We start from the raw sequence: 12,585 nt of genomic DNA, 5'->3' as shown, positions 1-12,585 counted from the left end.
TATTGTAACGTCTTCTTTCACTTTTAATTTTATTTGAGTCCTCTCACTTTTTCTTGGTAAGAATACCTAAAGGTATGTCTATTTTGTTGCTCTTCTCAAAAAAAAAAAAAAAACAGCTCTTATTTATATCTTTTCAATTCCTGTTTCATTTTTTTCTACTCTGAATTTATTCCTTTCTTTGTCTAGTTCCTTGAGGTGTAAAGTTAATTTGTTTATTTGAAATCTTTCTTTTTTTCTTAGTGTAGGTGTTTATCACTATAAACTGCCCTCTTAGAACTGCTTTTGAGGCATTCCATAAATTCTCACATGTTTTGTTTTGATTTTTCTGAAACTTATTGATTTCTCTTTTGATTTCTTCTTTGACCCATTTTATTGTTTAGGAGTATGTTGTTTAATCTCCATGTTTGTGATTTTTCCAGTTTTCTTTTCGTAATTGATTTCTAGTTTCACACCATTGTAATTAGAAAAGATGCTTGATATGATTTCAGTCTTAAACTTACTCAGACTTGTTTTGTGGCCTAATACATGATGTATCCTGGAGAATGTGCCATGTTCACTTGAGAAGAATGTGTATTCTGCTGCTGCTAGAATATTCTGTAAGTGTCTGCTATGACCATCTGGTCTAATGTGTGGTTTAAGGACACTGTTCTCCCCCTCAATTCTTACTATCTTTCTGTTTTCATTTGCCCAGTAAATCTGCACATTTTTTTATTTTTAGCCTTTTAGAATCATTGCATTTTAGATATGTCTCATATATAATATCGAGTTTGAATTTTTATTAATGAATCTATTTGAAAATCATTTTATTTTAGTAGATGAGTTAAGCTCATTTGTGTTGATTGACGTGATTAAGTTTGGTGCAAGTCTATCATCTTATGTTGTAACTTCTGTGAGTGTAATATTGTTTCTTTCTCTGGTGTGCCTTTTTTTTTTTTCCATTTGACTATTTGTGAAGTTTTTTGTCATAAGGTTTAGCTTTGTATTAATAGCATCCTTGATTCCCTTAGTCTTAAAATTTACTATCTCAAAACTTTCAATGGTTCTTCCATCTCAGAATAAAATGCAATATCCTTACTATGGCCCACAAGTTCTCCCACAACCTGTTTTCTATTTCTCTGAAGTTTTTTCCCATAACTCTCCACTCACTCACTGAATTCCAGCAACATGACCTTCTTGGTCTTTCTCAAACATGTTCCCATCTCAAGACCTTTGCAGTTGGGTTTTCTCTATCTGAATATCTTCTGCCAAAGTTTTACACTATTCATTCCTTTACTTCATTCAAGTCTGAGTTCAAATTTTATCTCATCTTCAGAAGAGTCCCTGACTCCCATATTTAAAAGATCACCACTAGATCAACCCTTATCCCCTTAGGCTACATTATTTTTCTTCAAATCATGTATCACCACTTGCCGTTATTAATATGTCACAGGTAGATTCTGAAGGCCAAAAAAATATTTGAATGGTCCTTTCAACTAAAGAACATATTTCTGGGTTTTTTGGCATCTTTAAAATGCTCTCAGGCTAAAATTTAAAAATTTTAAAATCTAGGTCGAGTATATTGAGGCTTTCAAATAGAGAATAGAACTGGAAAGATATCTGACATTGAAGATGCAAATGGCTGACTGCCTGACAAACAGGTGACAGCCTTGCCTATTGAAATTTTTCTCTAGGATCTTTCCATATCATAATTTGGAGGTTCATCCACATCTCATTTTGATGGTATATGTGGACCTGTTTTGGTTTTTGTTTTTACATTCCCTGTATAATTTTAATAGAATTCCAGAATAAAGGTCCATTCCGAACCCATGAGTAAAACTGTACAATGTTAAAACTCCTAAAATGGAAGTCTAACACCAGCTGTCCATTGCAATTTTCCAGCGTCATGCTACATAAAGCAGAGAAGAGAGGCATCATGAATTGATGAGGTATAGCATAGTAACCTGGGGCTTCAGATTTTGTGACAGATGAGAGGGCAATTGGAATGGGCTTCTAAGTAGCAGCATAATCTTGTAATTCTGGCAAAAGTTTGTGAGAGAGAGAGAGCTCAATCCCTAGTGGTGCCTGCAATCTGTGGCTACACTGTAGAATCTGTGGCTACATGGAAGAATTTGGTTCTGAAAACTTTGCTCACACTTCTCTGTGAGGTAATAAATACCTTTATAAACAGCAATGGTTATCGCATCCTGATAAGCTAATGATAAGTACAGGGACATCTCCAGGATCAGAATAGGATAGAGAATGGATCATGGGGAAATAATTCTAAAAATGGTTCTCCAGGGCTAAGGGATGAACCAGATGGTATCGTATTTGGAAAAAAAAAAAATGAGAGAAAACAGATTATAGCTATTTACATTTCTGCTCTGAAGGTAATGCCTGTATTTTCTGTAGGATGGCTTCTTTGCTAAGGACTATTAACTTGAGTGGGGAGAACTACCACCAAATGATATTTTAATGGCCAGCATAAAACATGTGTTACTTTTGCTGTGATTTCACTGAAAAAAAAAAAAAAGTATCTTGGTAGAGAAACCTTGATCATATTTTATGAAAGAAAATAGTAACATTTTAGGAAGGGAAACACTAACAGGGATTCCCCCCTTCAGAAACTATTCGAGTCAACAGATGTTTAACAAGCTCTTGCTATGTTCATGGCACTGTACTAGGTACCAAAGGGAAATAAAGAGAAATACAAAGCTTTCGTGGTTTTGTGAAGAATATTTCAACAGCTAAATCTTCTGTATTATATAAGAAATAGTAACAAAGTATAAATGACCCACCTCACCCACATTTATAATAACTAATTCTTTATTCCTGCTTTAAAAAGATCTTTCTGGTTGAAAAAAAAAAAAAAAACCCCATAAAGCTCTTTCTTAGACCAGCCAAACAACTTGCAACGTTAGACAAATGTAATCAGTAGCGATAAGAAAACATGATGGACTGACTGATGAGGTGGAAAGAGTTTTGATTGCCTGGGTATGTGATAAGACAGTGAATCCATGTGCCTTAGAAGCCAAACAATGATTTTTTTATTTTTCTCAAAGAGTTATCATACTGAAAAACTCTTTAAGAAAAAGAAAAATGATACATTTATAGAAAAACATTTGTAGCTTGAGCAAGGGAATATTTGATCACTCCAGGAGGAAAATCTATTACATAACCTCATAGTTCAAGGAAAAGCTGCAAGCAATAATGGCACTACGGAATACAAAAAAAGGAACTGATGGACAGAGATGAAATATGAAGGAAGGATCCTTGGAGGAGGTGGCATTTTTTCTCAGCCTTGAAGGATGCGGATGGGACAAGTTCATGGGAAAGAATAAGTGAGTCAGAGGGGCCAGGGTGAGCAAGCATATGAAGCCATGAATTTGCTAGGAATCTTGTGGGGGGAAAATAATTTGTCTGCTCGGCTGGTAAGAGCTGAGGAAGCAAAAATAGTTTGCAGCTATTTCACACAGCATGTGCATTTGAACATTATTCAATAAGCAATAAAGAAAGCGTAGGATGTGAAGAATGATGCAGTGATGAAGGCTTTAGAAAGATTACTCTGGAGGAACAATGTAAAGGACAGTAGAGTACATGTGACGAGAGAGTCCAGACGAGAGAGCAGAAGTACAAGAACTCGATCTCATTTTGTCCTCTACAAATAACCAGCATATTATTGAGCATAAGGCAGGCATTCCACAAATATTTTATTCACTCAGCACTTGACTGACTATGGTATGTCTAACACATATAAGCATCTGTGGAGGCTAGAGAAATGGAGAAATGTTCTATTGTTGCCGAGAAATTTAAAATTTTTATTGATTCATGAATTGGCAAGGTTTTGAGGGTCATCCAAGGTTCAGTCTCCCAACTGTTTTGAAATGGTTTGCATTCCACTCTCAAGGACCAAACTTCAAGAATAAGCCACACAAAAGATTGCAAATTACATGAAACAATCAAACAGACGTGGCTCTCTGTTACATCTCCATGTTGTTCTTACTGGTCTATTTTCACTGAAATTGAAATGTTAACTAGGAAACCAGAAATGAAAAATATCAAATCTGACTACAGAGGAGCAATCAGAAACCCTATGGAGGACCTGTTCTTTCTGTATATTTCCAATGCATGAAGAAAATCCATACCTAGAAGTCAAACACACTAAGTACAGCTCGCTTTTTAGACATTTTTCAAACACGTATAGTGTAGACAATAGCTGTTTGACAGACAGGGTTCGGAATCAGGAAAAGACTTTTTGGTTGAAAATGGTGTAGTAATATTTATCTTCACAATACTGTGTATGGCCCAAGCTTGCCTTCATCCTTAACCCCCATGGAAAGAAAGAAACTGGATTCAAGCCAGCGGGTCAGGATCCAAATGTAGCACATAAGCTTATTCCTGATACAGGTAGGAGGTCCTAGAGAACAGCATGTTTTATAAAACCTTGGGCAGCAGAGAGAGATGACCATATGCTCCTCTTGCCATTTCTACTTGTCATTTTCCACTCCCCTTCCCCCTGCAGGTCACTGATAAGCAAAAGCTTAACTTTCCAACAGAAAAACCACCACAAGCTATACATCATCTCAGCTCGCTCTTCAACAGTCTGTTTTTAAGCCAATGTTTGGAATTTGAAGTGACAGCTCAACCCAGTAATTTCACTCTCCTCTCCCTCATGCTCAGATTAATTTTTTGCCGCACCTTAATCCAAGGTGTAAGAAACAGGATTCTTATAGAATGAAGAAAAGTTTTGCTGAGGAATTCTCTCTCCTTCAGCTCTACATCTCTTGGATATTCTGCACTGAGCATGTGTTTAAAAGGACTTCTGACCTCATATTAACCTAATATGAAGCTAGTAACCTATATCTCAGCTGTCACTTTTTTTGAGAAAAACCTTGATTTTCAGTTTTTAGAGAACACACAAAATAAAATCTTATAAGGGACTCAGAAGTGCCAGTATTGAATTAGGCAGCTACAAATTTCTGGTAACTAATTTTAATCATGTTTGGGCTAGAAAACATGTAAAAATATTTTAAAATATACCACAAGGATTGTGACTAATGACTTTGTCTGCTTGATGAGAACTTAACTGTGAGTGTCCAGAAGCATGTTGTAAACTGAGAAAACACATTGTCACATGAACCCCCCTGATTAGGATTTTATCTCATTAAGTTTTAAGCACAATTCACCCTACTGATACATCTCTACTTTTTCAATTTCATCCACGTTTATCTCCACCAATAGGATCTCATAAAGGCTGTTTCCCTGAAAGGGCTACGTCCTTTTTGTACAGATTCATCAAATATGTCTTTTAAAACCTGCATTAATTGGTTTCTGCCACATGTGCAGCCCAAGACCGAACTTGGCCACCCCAGCAGCATGCCCAGTACTCTGTAACAGAATTGTGCCTATACGGCACGTAAGAATCTGCTGTTGCTCCTTGAAAAGATGAGAGCAAAAAAGTATCTTCCCAGAGAAAAGAAGGCTTCCCTCTCTCTCCTGTTTTTCCTGAAACCATACAGCTGGTATTGAAGTCTACCTCTCTCACGTAGGCATGGAGAAGCACTGTTGATATGGTCACCATTTCAATGTCTAGTTGTCCTTCTGGAGACCTCAGTTGTACAACTACTTCCAAGTACGATAGAACCGTTGCTTTCAGTAAACCTCAGTGTGTTCATAGCTCTATATCAAACTTTCCATAGGGTTGAGGTTTCTCTCTAAAATATTTGAATTTACTTTAACTATTTTGCATGAAAACATTTGCAAACTTTCAAGTCACTTTTTAAGATTTCAAATACATCTTCTCACTGCCAAAGTGTAAATGATACAAAATTACACAAAGTAAAACTATGATTTTAGTTTTCATTTTTGGTTAAATACTCCATTTCTTTGTAAATTGTCCAATTTCCTCCAGTAGATTCTGTAATATTTATTATAGTTATTTTAAAGTTTTTATCTTCTAATTTTAACATGAGAACTGTTTCTATTGACGACTTTTTTCTTGATTAGGAATCATCTTTCCCTGCTTCTTTGCTTGTCTTATAATTTTTGCTGGACATTACAGAAAGAATCATAGAATGAAATAAGCATTAACTCCTTGAAAAGAGCTCTTTCAGACTGCTGATATGGGAAATTGAGTCAATCGAATCATCTATTCTATAAGTGAGTTGGATCGGGGATTTGTTGTAGCTTGAGTTTGATTCAGTTCACCATTCGCTTCATCAAATTTTAGGGAAGGGTCAGAGTTTTGCCTTCATCAGGGCTGGAGATCCCCTGTACACTACAATAAAGTGGCCAGATCTCCAGATTGTGGAAGATCTCTCCTGTACAATATAGCCATCAGCTTTTTTAGTTTTCTGTGCCTTATAACATCTCCCCACTTATACTACCCTGCCACCAGCCTTCAGAAGACCAATGCCTTATATTTGGTGAAGGCCCATGCTCCTTAGAGGAAATCTCTCTCAATCTGCTGACCTACCACAGATCGTGCCACTCTAACCCTGGGGACTTGGTAAAGGTGCTGTGGAAAAGAGTTGGCAGGTGAATGCATTCTTACTATCGTTTGGATTTGCTCAGCCCACACCTGGCCTTGATAAGATTGTTATGTGTTAGGCTTGTTTCTCCATCTATGGCGGGTCTCCTTCTGCCATGCCCTCAGTGATGAAAGAAGTTGTGGAATTCTTCTCTCCTAGTATAGCTCATCCCTTTCTGCTGATTCCCTTCTTTTTCCCAACACTGCGTTGAGTATCTATTTCCCTGTATAGTTACCACATTCTTTTGAACACTTGTATGTTTCATCATGTTGGCTGAACCATCATTTATCCAAGCTATTTCTTACTAATAGACAATTAGCCAGTAAGTGTTTTTATATTATAAAGTACCTGTGAACAATCTTATAAAGGTATGCATAGCTTTATGAGTAATTTTAAGATCGAATTCCTAAAATAGCTGGTTAGGAGGTGTTTACTTCTGTTAAAAGATGACATCAAACACAATGCAATCTTTTCACATCACTCTGGGACATCATTCTGACTATTATCACTATACTGCTTGGATTCCCTGATTACTTGTTGACAAATGTTGGGCTATTTGACTTTTGGCATCAAGGCACGAGATCAGAGTAACCCAAAGTAGAGTCTATGGAGTACTAATGCCATTAATATTTCATTAAAAAAAAAAGCTTCTGTCAAATTAGATCTGGAAGCCCCCGTGCACTGTACTCACACGTCCTCCTCTCTTAGAAATTTAGAATGTACTTCAGTATGTTAAAAACTTTGAGGAGCCATGCCAAAGAGCGATCTATTTATCTTACCTTATCTATCTATCAAGGAACTCTTTCATTCCCGTTACACGCTGGCATCCTATGAACAAAACGCATTTTAGGAAATGTTGCTTTAAATAATTTTGTTCCTTTAACAATCAATCTCATTGTTTCTGTTTCTTCTATCTCTTCCCTTATGGTTACGCTTTCAAAACTTATCACCATGAGTTGCCCTTTTCTGCTAATCTCTGAGTCTCCTCGTCCAGATAGGCCATTCCCCCTTAGAGATGAGGGATCTCCATGCTTGTTGGAATTGTTTATAAACTAAAAATAAGCCGACTTTAAAAGAGGGCCTGAGGAGCTCCCCCATAAGTCAGTAATGAGAACTTCAAATGCCTGAGCTCTGTTGAACTTGTTTGGCCTTTCTATAACTTTTTTTTTTTTCTTTTGGGATTCTCATCTGCAGTTCCCTGTTAGTGGAGTATGATGTTCTTGCTGTCTTCTGAATTCGTAGCTGAGGGAAGTCTCCTGCTTATTTAAGGCTTGGTCAGGGAGAGTATATCCTACCAGATGAAAAAAGTGGGAAATGTGAGTAATCTTATTTATTATACAGTATCAGAAGAGAACTGTGCAGTTAAACAACAGACACTGTATGCTAGATAAATCACCATTAATTGGGAGCTTATTATATGCCAGCTCTGGTTTAAAAAGTTTACCTGAATCATCTCATTTGTTTTGCCCGACAACAGACTAAGAAAATATTACCTTCACTGAACAGATAAAGAACCGTGGTCCCAATGAAATTTAAAAAATAATTCATTTAAAGTCACAAAGCAAATGAAAAAAATAAGTGGCAGTGCTGAGATTTAAACTACGTCTACCCAGTTTCAAAGTCTGTCTTTAGCTACTGCACCATTCTTTCCGCTGTGAATATGTATGTATATGTGTGAGAGATAATGAGAAAGAGAGAGAGAATGAGAAGAAAACTAACCAAAGCTGCTGTTCTGATCTGTCAGATGGACTAGGATGAGAGTCAGAGATTGAAGGCCAGGCCAACCTGGGGTAAATTTCCACTTTTCAGTCATCCATCTGGATCCCATTCTATATGCTGTCCTCATTTCTCCTCTGCAGCTTTCATTGACATCAGTTGTAGAATATGCAGCAGAATACTGCACTGCAGATAAAGGGAATACAAGGCATCTCTGAGCTAAGAAAACAACCCCAGAGCAGAGAGTTTCACATATAGAAATTTGGTTCAATTCCTAACGAATTTGGATTACACATAGTCAACACTGTTTTCTCTGTGGATAGCAATCAATACAAGTACAAAAGAACACTTAGATTAATCTGCAGCCAGAAGCACATTTGAGAAAAACAAAGCACAGGTTTTCAAAGCTTGAAAAAACCTTAGGCTTATTTGATCTAGTGTCATGATTACAATTTGCCACATGCAGAAAACATATATTTATTCAGCAAACATGTTTTGAGCACTCCACTTCTAAGTCCCATGTCAATTGTCACAATGTCTACATAAACACACAGTGAGTGGCAAAAAATTAGGGAGTGAATTGCTTGAGTATATCTGGGAAGAGTATAAAAAAAATGAAAGATTTAAAAATATATAAAAATGTGTGCTACTAACTCCTGACATACAAATAACATTAGCAGGAAATAAATGTCATTAGTAAAATGAATTTTATATTAGAAATCTTATATTCGTTCAACAATTATTTTCTGAGCAACTCGTACATACTAGATATATGCTGGGTCCTGGGAATGTGGAGGACACATAGGACAGTTTTTCTTTTTTTTACCTCAAGCATCTTACAGAGAAACATAAAAAGGATAAATAGCCACATGACTTATTAAGAAATACAATAGTGGCATAAACAAAAGAGTGAAGAAAAGTCCTAAAGAATCAGTTAACCTATGTGAAAATGCATAAAGCTAGTTGGCATGCTATATTTAGCCTCCGGAAATGTTACAAGGTGGGACTAGGAACATCCTGACACCCAGGCTAGTGCTCGCTCACACGGAGTGGAGAGCACTGTGCAAAGATACTCAGAGAAGACACGTCACCTTTTCTGGCATGCTTCTCACCTGGCAAGCAGTCGTACCTACTGATGTTCTGCTGCTGAGCTTTGTAGGTGAGAATACACATTTGAGAGTGTGCCCGAGTGCTAGTCAGAAACCAAAACAAAATGCAGACAGTTTGAAATAAATACTTTCAATACACAGTGTGACACAGGGTACTTTTTAGTGAACCGTTTTACATTAGAATCTCCTGCCACAAAGTGGGAACTGCTGGTGTTCACTGGAAAACCCCTTCGTGGCATCACAGGAATGCAAATAAACAGCTGCTGTATTTCTGTAATGTCACTGCTGAGAGGCTTTTTAAAGTACCTCTTGTTTGTGTTGGTTGTATCTCTAGGCCACTAAAAGCTACTATTTTTCCCAGGAATTAGTTTAATGCCCTTTATTATTCATAAAATAAAGAAAACGGGAAAACCAATATGCAGCTGGTATTCTGTCTAAATCCCCTTTTAGGTTTATTCATGAGACTGCGAGATACAGAAGCAAGAAAGTTTTGTAGAAACTAGATGAGAATCTTAAGCAGGTTCATGGGCTTCAGCCCCAAAATTCTGCTTCTCAGAGAGGTTACTCAAAAAAAAAAAAAGAAAGAAAGAAAAATTCATTGTATTAAATACTTTTAATGAAACTAGTTATAATGGTCAAAATTATGCACATACCTTCCATGTCAAATAGTGGAGACAAGTGAGGTAAATTAGATCAATTTGGGGGACTTTATAAAGCCATTAAAAATATTAATTAAAGCTATACAGCTACATGAAAAAAATTGTTTAACATAATGTTTGTTTTCATTTCTGACATTATAGCTGATTAGATAAACTAAAAGTCTTATAAGACAATTTGACTGCATCCTCTGACAGTCACCAAAGAAGTGAAAATATAGCAAATATCCTTTTGAGCTAAGCACCCAAGAGAGTAAAGAAAACCCCAAAAAGTAAAAAACAAAAAAGGAACAGAAAAAGAGAGAAATCATGGATATTGTTACTCTGAGTGTCTGAAGTGAATTTTGGGGTGGCTGATGGGACTGATAGGCTCTATAACATAAGAACTTAATTTTATAATACCCACTATTGTGCCAGAGCCAAGATCTTGAGGCCTCGATTATTTGAGGAACTTTAAATTAAGCTGCCTATATAAAACCAGGAACTTCAAAGGACTACAACTTCAATGAAAAAAGATGCATTACCTAGAAAGGAACGAAGATGAGCATTATTAATTATTCATAGAAAACATGATTATGTATATGAAAAATCCTCAAAAAAGCTACTGGAACGATAAGTAAACTTAGAAAACTTAGGATAAATATATAAAAATCATTTGTATTTTTACAAACTAAAAAAAATTCAATACAAAATTTAAAATACAGTTTACAAGCACTTTAAAAAAACCATTAAACCAAATATGTACCTAAACGCTCTGCTGAGAGAAATTATTAAAAATCTAAATAAATAGATGTGTTAAATTCACAAATTGAGAAAACTCAATGTTGTTAAGATAGCAATTCTATTGAATTTTCTCTATGGATTTCACACAATCTCAATGAAAATCCAAGTAGCTTTTATTGTAGAAATTAAAAAGATGATTCTAAAATGTATATGGAAATGCAAAGAGCTAATATAGCCAAAGAAACTATTAAAAATGAAGAATAAAGTTGAAGAACTTGTACTGCCTGATTTTAAGAATTTACTATAAAACCATTGTAGTCAAAATAGTGTAGTATTGACATACTTATGGACATATAGATCAATAGAACAGAGTAGAGACATCAGAAATAGACACACATATATGATCAATTGGTTTTTGACAAAGCAGCCAAGGTGATTAATTCAACAAGGAATAGATATTCTTTTCAACAAACAGTGCTTAAATAAGTGGCTATCCATATGGGAAAAACAATGAACCTTGAAAAATGAACTTGAAAATAATGAACTCATACCAAATTTAATGTTAAAGCTAAAACTATAAAACTTCTTGAAGAAAATATCCTTCGATATTCAGAACGATAAAGCTAAAAAATAAGTATCAAGAATAAAGGTTTATTAACACAACAAACAGAATTAAACAATAAGATCTTCAGATAATAGAACTGGCAAAGGTTATAAAATATAAATAATGAAAACATAAAAGGAATTGAAAGTATTAAAAAAGAGTCTATCAAAAATAACCAGGTAGATAGGAAAAGAACTAAATAGAACTTCAGGAATAAAAAAGAAAACCACAGTCAATAATTCTTAAAATTAATTGATGTGTTACATAGATACCACAGGGAATAGAGAAGTGGTGAACAGGAATCTAGTTATGAAGAAATTACCCCAAAAATAGAGCAGTGAGCTAATGAGCTAAAGACAATAGGGCTAAAATAGAGACATGGGGGAAAGACTGAGAGAAAGACAGGAGAGAAAGGACAAATGAGAGTGAGACCAATCAAACTATTGTTCTGATGTCTCAGATTAACTATAATGAGATTCAGAGATTGATGTCTGTCCTGAGTAAAACTGCAGAATAATAGGCAGATAAAAAATCTCAAAAAAGTGTTTTACATGTAAATGTATATATATGTATATATGTGTATGTGTATTTGTGTATATGTGTGTGTATATATGTGTGTGTGTATATATATATATATATTATTTGCAACGAAATAAACTGACAGACTTCTCATTGTAAAAATAGAAGACAAAAGAAAATGGCATAGAAAAATAACTTTTAACCTCAAAGTATATATTTCCAGCTAAAGTAGCATTTAAGAATGAGGACAAAATAGATGTTTCAGACAAAGACTGAAAGAACTACTAAGAAGCTCCCACTAAAACAATTAGTTAAGAAATTAAACCAGTTGGAAAAAAAACTGGAATAAAAGAAAATTACTGAGCAAAAAATTTTTAAACATTTAAGAGAGTCTATGGCCATGCCACCCTGAACGTGCCCAATCTTGTCTGATCTCGGAAGCTAAGCAGGGTCAGGCCTGGTTAGTACTTGGATGGGAGACCACCTAGGAAGACCAGGTGCTGTAGATGTTAAAAAATAATAATAATTAGCAAGCTTGACAAAATGGACACATACTGAACCCCACACCCAAATTTAGGCAACAGGTATTCTCTTTAAAGACACACATGTATTTACAAAATTGTCCACGCACTAAACATAAATTTCAATAAATGTTAAAAACTTGGAGTCATGCTAACCAATTTAATTAGAGTAATTTAATAACCAAAGAAAACTTTTTAAAGTTTCTACATTAGTTTATATGACTAATGTCT

General features: G+C 35.3%; 1 pseudogene; it reads left to right on the top strand.

The window, feature by feature from the left end:
• Nucleotides 1-12,223: 12,223 nt before the first annotated feature.
• LOC120617201 (uncharacterized) lies at nt 12,224-12,342 on the top strand (annotated as a pseudogene).
• The last annotated feature ends 243 nt before the right edge of the window (nt 12,343-12,585 follow it).

This window comes from Pteropus medius, unplaced genomic scaffold (assembly GCF_902729225.1).
Source record: "Pteropus medius unplaced genomic scaffold, Ma_sr-lr_union100, whole genome shotgun sequence".
In the NCBI taxonomy this organism is placed as follows: Eukaryota; Metazoa; Chordata; class Mammalia; order Chiroptera; family Pteropodidae; genus Pteropus; species Pteropus medius.
Note: the sequence above shows the minus strand (reverse complement) of the source record. Positions and strands in the feature narration are given on the sequence as shown.